The following is a 9384-nucleotide window of genomic DNA, read 5'->3' on the forward strand; positions in this document are numbered from 1 at the left end:
CACAATCTGGATGCTGGTCTAGGGGAGAGTGGGTCCACTGGTTCTGGAGTTAGCAGGGAGGTTGATGATGGCAGGGTGTCTGGGACTGGGGTACTGGGTGCTGATGGCCTTGGGGGCACATAAGGTGGGGGCAATACTGGCTCTTCCTCTGAATCACTAGCAAGAATTTGCAGAGGCTCGGGCTTCTGTTGATTCTTTGTGGGCTGCTTTGTTGAGGTGACTAAGACCCTACTTTGTCCCTGCCTGTTTCAAGTGAATTGCACCCAAGGGGAAAGATCTTGGCAGCTTCTAACCAGGAGATAAAGTATGGGAACTGATTAGGATGACCTGGATCTCTAGTGATGACCCACCAGACTTGAAAGATTGTTGGAACATCTAAGGTTCCTTCTGGAGGCCACCCTACACTAATGGTAGGCTATACAGATGACACAGAGTTTTCAACCTGCCGGGAGTTAATTTTACTCTGTAGTTTTCTGAAAATTCATTCCTGAAATTTTTGATCATGGTGTTGAGAACTGTAGGTTTGCTGTGCCCTGACCCCATGATGTGTCAGTGAAACGGTGCCACAACAAGAGACAAGGGACATGTGCCTCCTCTAGAGAGGAGACCAGTCAGATGCCCATCTGTTTGCTCTCCTCGTGGAGAATTTAGTCAGCCTTGACTAAGGTGCACCCATATAAGTCCCAGGCCAGGTCAGCCAAAGCTGAGTTACTGTTATGTCATGGCGGCTGACTGCGAATGCGGATGAGGGCACACACAGATCTTGTAGAGCAGGCTCTGTAATTACAGATTCAGTGCAGACTGAATGGCATCTGCCCTGCACACTCACTCACTCAGACCAGAGTTTAAACATTCCCCTCCTGGGAATGTCTACCTGTGAGACTTCTAAGAAGTTTCCAGGAGGTGATCAGGCTCCCCTTCCACCCCAATGGGTGGGAACTGGCTGAGTCAGGGGCCCTGAGGCCTTACCAGATTTGACGTTGGAACCAGGTCCTCACTTGCCAAGCTTTCTTGAGTCCAGAGGGAAGAGTGGAGCAGGGCGATTGGGTGGGAGACTGCCAAAAGATCAGGCATGGCACACCCTCTCGGTTGTGATCTCCTGTTCCATCACTGCCCCACCATTGCCCCCAAACTGGTCACAACAATGGGCTAGCGTGGTTGGGTTTCCCAGTCAGGGAACCAAATGTTACATAAAATTCTGGAAAACCTGGACTGGATCATTGATGGAAGAACCAAGGGGCACTCAGAGGTCTTGGAGTGTCGAGGTTTTATTCTCGCACCCACAGGCTCAGAGGGGAGTAATTGCCCTCTGAGCCCTGACCTCAAACAAGGAGAACAATTTATATTATTTTGATATGTGGCATTTTGGCATGCACAGGGCAAAAGAGGAGCCTGGAGTAGAGGAAGAGGGAGCTAGGGGTGCTTTGCCAACTAGAGGAAAAAAGCAGTTTGCTGACCTTGACAGCTGTGTTGAATGTTTTCTTTATCCGCTATGTTGAACAACTTTTCATTGGGGCTTTGGGGTTCCATATTGTAGATGATATTTTTCATGCTCAGCTCCCGTAACACCTGCTGGAGCTCTGCATATGTTTCCCACCTAGTAAGAATGGGAAATCACCCTGATTAGGTCAAACTGCCGTGATGGGTGCTGTCAGTCAATCCATAAGAGTCTAATTCCCTGACGTGTGATGGGTACTTTGCAACCACTGCTAGAGGTAAGGGTGAGTCATCAGGGAAACCAGTCTACTCATTTCAGGACCTGACATAAAAATGTTTTCCACCCCCATATCCCAGAGATGCAGAAGCCATGTAGGCAGAGGTTCTGATGGCTTCTGCCAATACCAGATGCTCATGTCCACCAGCTTATCCTGCATATAGGGGTGGATCATGGAGTGCCCCACAACCTGGGGAGGGGGCAACTCCTCCCACTGAGGAACCCGTGGTTGTTGAGTTTTTCTTTTATTTTTAATTTTAATTACACTATGTTTTTATTTTCTGAATTACAAGCAGGTGAGCCTTTAATAGAGGAGAGGCTGGTGCCTCAGGTGGTAGCCTTGGCAACAGATCATCCCTCAGCCACACCCCCTCATCCTCTCCCACCATCACCTCTACCATCTCCAGGGTTGCAGGCACCACTCTTTCCACCCTCTTCCCCATGTCCTGCCATGTGGATTCTCCTGCTTCTTCCTTTGCTACTAACGTATCTTCCAGGGGGATGACCTGTCTTCTCAATAACCATCTCTCTTTCTTAAGGGCACCCTGTAGGTCATCACCCAGCTCCTCCAAGCAATGCTGAAGTGTGTCTCTCCCCTGCTGAAGTCTCTCTCTGTCCTCAATGACCCTCTTTCCTCAATAACAGTTTCCCCTTTCTCAAGGAAAAGAGATCCTACAATTCCAGCTGCTACATGGCCACTCAGGGCTGTTAGGCAGTCTTCTATATGACAGAGGGCTAATTCCACAGCTTCCAGAGTCTCCACCCTTTCCCAATCCTGGGGAAGGCCCCACCCTTCTAGGAGGTTCTTTACCCTAGATCTAGTCCCCACTAGTGGCCCCCCAATTGGAGGCCCAACAGATAGAGAGCTCTCAGGTGAAGCTGCACCCTCTACCGCTGCAGCCACTGGGGCCTCCCCACCATCCATGGGTGAGGAGGGTTCTGGGCATCTCCTCACCATCTCTAGAGGCAGCCCGCTGAAGGGTCACACCCATGCAAACAGATTTTGGGTTCAGAGGTCCTGCTGACTACTTACTGCCAGATGTAATTCCAGGGTGGAAATCCCAGGGCAAAATACCTTTGAAACTGAAATCAGTCAAAGGGAGAAACAAAGTGGGAGAAACTTATTTATTTCTTGCAAGCAGTTGTCCCGCATCTCTCTCGACCTACCTGCAGAAGAAGAAATGGCTATCCTGTCCCGGCCCGCGGGACGAACGTGGAGTGTGCCGGAGACGCCTGCAGAAATGAGACAAGCAAGGGACACAAAGAACGACCAGCAAGACAGGATGTCTGATCAAGCTGGCGAAGTTTATTGTTTACAGGCTCAATTTATACAAGTAGCAAGGGGTGGGTCAGGAGATAATTGGACCTTAGGTGGCGCTGGCGGGGAGGTGTTTTCACACATCCTCAAGGTCTCCCTATTTTCAGAGTGAGGAGTCTTGGCTCATCTTCAAGGACAAGATATGTTTTTGTGAGCAGATAACTTCCAAGGACTGCACCGGTTGCTCTCAAGCTTGTGCTTTCCCATGCTGCGTTCGGACGTGGGGGAAGGGACATAGCCCAGGCTCCCAACACTATCCAACCTCTGTGGTCCAGATGAGCCCTCCTAGCCCTTGTAATTACCTATTGATATGGAAATGGGCTACTTCTCTGCACCCCTTGGAAACACTTATTGATATGGAGATGCACTAAAGCCAGGCAAGAGATTCTGGAAGTATTGCAATTTTACCCACAACAAGCAGCCAGAAAAGGCCAGAACATTATTATAACTGACAGCTTCCCTGATTTTTTCCCCACTCCCAATTTAGAACCAACCAAAGAAAGCCAAATATGAACCCCTAAGCCAACTGTAAGAATAGAAATAGGTTAGCATAAGCATAGCCATCTTGAGAGCCTAGAAGCCATTTTCTGAGTATGTGACTTAGAAAGAAAAACTGGAACTGGGTAAGGCCTTGAAAAACAAGTTAATCATGAAAACCAGGTGGTGGGCAGCTGTGAACCTGGGTCAGCTAACCTTGGTCAGCTAATCTTACATACCAAGCTTATCATGCAGAACCTCCCTGACAATTGAAGAGTGGTCTTATCTTGCTCTTGCCTAACCCCAGGATGTATGTCTTGCAAGAATAATGTGCAGCTGAGAAAAATTACTATGAGTTAAGTGTTTTGAAAATGCTATATAAACCCTTGGCTTTGAGTGCTCGGGGTCCTTGTTGAAACCCGCTGTGCCGGGCAGACACTTGGACCCCAGCTAGCTGGAATAATAATAAACCTCTTGCTTGTTGCATCGATCTGCTGTGGCCTTCGTCTCCTCACTGGGGGGAAGCACAGACCGGAATAAGGCTGTTGGGTCTTACATTTGGGGGCTCGTCCAGGATCGCGTGCCCCCCACCGGAGGAATGACAAGCCAAGGATCGGAGGCTTGCCCTGGCCAGGTATTACTGTGTTTGTGTCCGTGTGTCTCTTGTCAAACCTGTAAGAATGTTCTGTGTTTAATCAGAAAGTGCCTTGCAGGATGGTGAGTGCACCCAGTGTTTTTGTTCGCAAACAAGCCTGAAACCTGTGTGAAGCCTGTGGGAGATCCAATCTGTATCTGGGTCGGCATTGACTTAGGTGGACACGCTGGCAGGTCACCGACCAGGGGTCTTGGGAGACGTCCCTTGTCATTGTCTGGAGAACGAGGTCCTCATCTATGAGGAAAGTTGGCTGCCGCTGCAATCCAACAGGCCCTCAACTCAGTTTCAGTTTTGCCTCCGTGGCCGAGGCAGATTCTTCTCTGTATGCGCCTGTTTGTTGTTTGTCGTGTTTGTCTTAGTCTTGTTAACATAAGAAATGGGACAGACTCAGACGACCCCTTAAGTGTGTAAATGAATAAATCTTTCTACCTCCGGATGGTATTAATGAAATTGACTTAAAGACAAGCGCTTGTGAAAATTGAGTATTCAAAAACTTCCAGAAAATCTGATTAAAAATGTTAAGCATTAATGCTAATTTAGGTTTGGCTGAGGTGTGCATGTCCTTATAGTTATCAGCTGCCAAAGTTTAATGTCATTTAAGTTGATGTGACCTGTTAAGCATTTCAAGAAGATGCTTAAAGAAAAGCTTGACTTTATCAAATGTTTAGTAAAAGTTTTCTAAGTAATCTAGCATGGTTGCTAAAAATAAGTAAACAAGTGTAGCAAATAAACATCTTAATAATAATACTGTATTAATGTATAACAGTGTATACATATGCAAACAGCTTGAGAATTTTTGTGGTAACTGAAGGGTCCCCACCAGTAAGATGGCAACCTTCTGGCTTCTCTTCGGGGTCCTCGGTTCCCGCCGGCACCACCTGAAGCCCAATCACCTCTCGCCCCCCTCCCAATCCCAGCACCTAGCCAACAGCCAATAGCCCCGTAGAAGTAACACCACAATCACCCTATGCCCCTTCCTATATAACCCAGCACCTTTCCCTAATAAAGCGGAATTCTCCGGTGAATTGCTGCTGTGTGTCACTCCTTTCCTTTCATTGGTGCTGAAACCCAGGAGACGGGACACCCCGACTGGGCCCCGTATTCCCCCCGACACCAGCAGCAGCTTGCCCTCGTCCTCTTTTCCCGGCACTGGCTCATCACACTCACCACTCCTCTCTGGCCTTTAGGTAAGTTTTCCCCCGGAGTGGGCCACTCTCTTCCCCAAGCTATCACAGTGCCATTGACCGTGATCGTCCGGCAAGGCTCTGATGCTCAGGGACGAGGAGGGAACTCTCCCCGCCTCAGGCCTTCATGGCTGCGGCGGACCCTCAGGCCCCTCCTCCAACAACCATAAACCCCCGCCTCAGGCCTTAAACTTTTTAAGCAAAATTTCCCCGGAGTGGGCCACTCTTCCCCAAGTTATCACAGTGCCATTGACCGTGATCGTCCGGCAAGGCTCTGATGCTCAGGGACGAGGAGGGAACACTCCCCACTTCAGGCCTTCATGGCTGCAGTGGACCCTCAGGCCCCTCCTCCAACAGCCATAAACCCCCGCCTCAGGCCTTAAACTTTTTAAGCAAAATTTCCCCGGGGTGGGCCACTCTTCCCCGAGCTATCGCAGTGCCATTGACTGTGATCGTCCGACAAGGTCCTGACGCTTGGGGACAAGGAGGGAACTCTCCCCACCTCAGGCCATCAGGCTGCAGCGGACCCTCAGGCCCCTCCTCCGATAGTCATAAACGCACTCACCGTCCCTTCCATCAGTGATGAAACTTTTTAAGCAAAATTTCCCCAGGGTGGACAACTCTTCTCCAAGCTACTGCAGTGCCATTGACCGTGATCATCCGGCAAGGCCCTGACGCTCAGGGACGAGGAGGGAACTCTCCCCACCTCAAGCCTTCACGGCTGCGGCGGACCCTCAGGCGCCGCTCCAACAGCCATAAACGAGGTGACTCCTTTGCAGATGAGAACGCTCCCTTCCCCCCCATCTCCTTCTGTTCCGTCTGTCGAAATCTGTTCTGTCTGCCGAAAATTACTAGCGCTAGGTACCTCGTGACTCCGGCAAACTGCCTTCTTAGGGAAGACTGGGTGATGACCCACACTTCCTAAGAAATTCCGACTCGTATACGAGTTTCCGCAGACCACCAAGGATCATCGGGGATGCCCTTCGTCTCCTTGCGGTCTGCTTCCAGTCCGAGGATCTCCGTTCGTCTTCCCCTGTTTGTCTCTTTCTCTGTCCTTTAGCCATGGGAGCCTCCTCATCCCTCCCTGAAAGTTCACCTCTTGAATGCCTGCTTAAGCATCTGGCTACCCTCTCCCTGACGCCTGATATAAAACCAAAACTTCTCCGTAAATATTGCTCCCAAGATTGGCCGACATACCCCCTAGACAATAAAAACCAATGGCCCACAAGGAGAACTCTTGATCCTAACATCACTTGCAATCTCTTTAACTACTGCCAGCGCCTGAAAAAATGGAAGGAGATTCCCTATATCGAAGCTTTTCGCCTCCTAACTCAAAATCCCAGCCTCTGCACCACCTGCTCCCCGCCCCAAGTTCTCCTAGCCTGAAAGCCATCTCCCTCCCCTCCACACACTCCCAGTCCCTCTTCAATTACCTTTGACCCGGCTGAGGAGCCTCCGCCATACAGACTTCCCACTTCGGCCCCTCCCCATCGTACAACCCCTCCATCCTCCGCCGCTGCAGCTGCCTATTTCCCCGTGGCGGAAGCGTCCCGTCCTCTCCCTTCCCCTTCTTCTCCTACAATAGCCCCTCCCTCTTACTCTACAGCCACCGCAGCAGCTGCCTCCACCCCCGCAGAAGCATCCCGTCCTCTCCCTTCCCCCTCTCCCCTCCCTCCACCACCATCTCCTCTCCCACCTCACCCCCTCCTCCTCCATACCCTTCACCTCCCCCCCTCCCGCAGATCGGGCCTGAGCTTTTCAGCCACCCTCTAAGTTCCAGGAGCCTCCTCCGTCTTTGCCCCATCAGACTAGGTCCCGAGGGCCTCCCAAAATTATCGTGGCTTTGCCCCCATCACCTGTTTCCCCCACACAGACTGAGCCAGAACCCTTCAGTCCCCCTCAGACCCAGTCCCGAGGGCCTCCCAAAATTATCGCCCACCTCCGGGAAGTAGCAGGATCCGAAGGCATCGTGCGCATTCACGTCCCTTTCTCCTTAGGAGATTTAGCCCAACTAGAGAAACACCTAGGTTCCTTTTCCACTGATCCCATGACATACATCAGGGAGTTTTAATGGACCCTCCAGTCTTACAGCCTCACGCATCATGACATTTTCATGCTCCTGGCCAATACTCAACTCCCTGAAGAGCATAGACGAGTTTGGGACTTTGCCCAAACGCATGCTATCGAAACCCACAGGACTGACCCCACCTATTCCCCTGGCCCCACTGCTGTCCCCGAACAAGACCCACACTGGGATTATAACACCGCTGTGGGTCTCTGCTCTAGAGATATTTTTGCCTCCTGCTTAATAGCAGGTCTGAAAAAGGCAGCTCGTAAAATAGTCAATTTTCAAAAGCTCCAAGAAATAACTCAAGAGACACGAAACCCCCTCCCGAGTTCGTAGACAGACTCACTCAAGCACTTTTACAGTATACCAGCCTGGACCCAGAAACACCTGAAGGAAGACATGTCCTTACGACATACTTCCTAGCTCAAAGCTACCCTGACATTAAAGCTAAACTCAGAAAGTTAGAACAGGGCCCCGCTACCCCACAGACTGAGATCCTAACAGTGGCCTTTAAAGTCTTCCATAACCGGGAGGAGGAGAAAGAACGCCGTAAACAAAAGGCTGATCAGGCCAATTTCCAGATGTTGGCCCAGCTGATAAAACCACAACCTGGGCACCCCTCTACAAAGAAGCCCCCCCAGGAGCTTGTTTCAAGTGCGGAAAAGAGGGACATTGGTCAAGGGCGTGCCCCTCCCCCAGATCTCCTACCACCCCATGCCCCAGATGCCACAAAAAGGGCCACTGGGGGTCTGATTGCCCAACCACCCGAAGGGGAGGCTGGACGAACAACCCCCATCCTAAGCCCGCCGTAGTGGGGCTGGCAGAAGAAGATTGATGGGGCCCGGGGGCTTCTCGCCCGACCATTTCCATCACCAAACAGGAGCCCAGGGTTACTTTAACAGTAGACGGTCACCCCATCTCCTTCCTCCTAGATACAGGAGCCACCTTCTCAGTCTTGCGAGAATACCGGGGTCCTACCACATCAGCCATTACTCCTATAGTCGGGGTAGGACGTAAACAGATTTTCCCATTAAACCCCCCCCCTCGTTTTATGCACAATCCTAGACAATCGCATACCTTTCTTCCACTCCTTCCTGGTTATGCCCCAGTGTCCCATCCCTTTACTAGGACGAGACATCCTTTCCCTCCTCCACGTTTCGATAACTATATCCACTCCCACAGCCCCCAGTAATCCCTTTCTGATGGCCCTCATAGCCGACAAACCCCCCTCTACACAATGAAAGCTCCGGTTCCGCCCTCATACACCCTGTAAATCCCAAAGTTTGGGACATTACAAGCCCCTCCGTGCCCCTATGTCCCCCTGCCTCTATCAAATTACATGACGCCTCTCAGTATATCTGTCAGGCCCAATACCCCCTAACCACTTCAGCCCTCATAGGCCTCCAACCCATCATTCAAGATCTCTTAAACAAAAATTACCTCAGACCCACTCACTCCCCATTTAATACCCCCATATTAGCTGTTAAAAAAAACCAACAGGGGCGGAGCCAAGATGGCGGCGTGAGTAGAGCAGTGGAAATCTCCTCCCAAAAACACATAGAGCTATGAAAATATAACAAAGAAAAATCTTCCTAAAATAGAGACCACAGGACACAGGACAACATCCAGACCACATCCACACCTGCAAGAACCCAGCGCCTTGTGAAGGGGGTAAGATACAAGCCCCAGCCCGGCGGGACCCGAGCGCCCCTCCCCCCGGCTCCCGGCGGGTGGAGAGAAACCGGAGCGGTTTTTTTTTTTTTTTTGGCGAGCGCTTTTTGGAAGCCTTAGAGGGACGGGCCCCCGTTGCTGGGGAGGCAGGGTGGCGGGACCGGTGAGGAGGTGCCTGGGAACGGCGCCGGAGGACAAAGAATATCCTGCGTTTCTCCCTGCGAGACCTGGGGGCGGGTGCCTGAGACCGGTGCCTGAGGACGGAGGAGGTCGCGCGTTTTTCCCCTTTTTTTTTTT

At 51.1% G+C, this 9384-nt stretch overlaps 1 long non-coding RNA gene across 1 annotated transcript in view; it reads right to left on the bottom strand.

Annotated features, from left to right (window-relative positions):
• Nucleotides 1-3275, bottom strand: part of LOC118969762 (uncharacterized) — a 36445-nt gene extending 33170 nt beyond the window's left edge. Inside the window, exons 1-3 of the long non-coding RNA XR_012122707.1 lie at nucleotides 2882-3275; nucleotides 1458-1597; nucleotides 970-1055 (exon numbers count right to left, since the gene is read on the bottom strand). This is a non-coding gene — a long non-coding RNA (uncharacterized lncRNA). The remainder of the gene's footprint in view (nucleotides 1-969; nucleotides 1056-1457; nucleotides 1598-2881) is intronic.
• Nucleotides 3276-9384: the final 6109 nt, after the last annotated feature.

Source organism: Manis javanica, chromosome 11 (assembly GCF_040802235.1).
Source record: "Manis javanica isolate MJ-LG chromosome 11, MJ_LKY, whole genome shotgun sequence".
Classification (NCBI taxonomy): domain Eukaryota; kingdom Metazoa; phylum Chordata; class Mammalia; order Pholidota; family Manidae; genus Manis; species Manis javanica.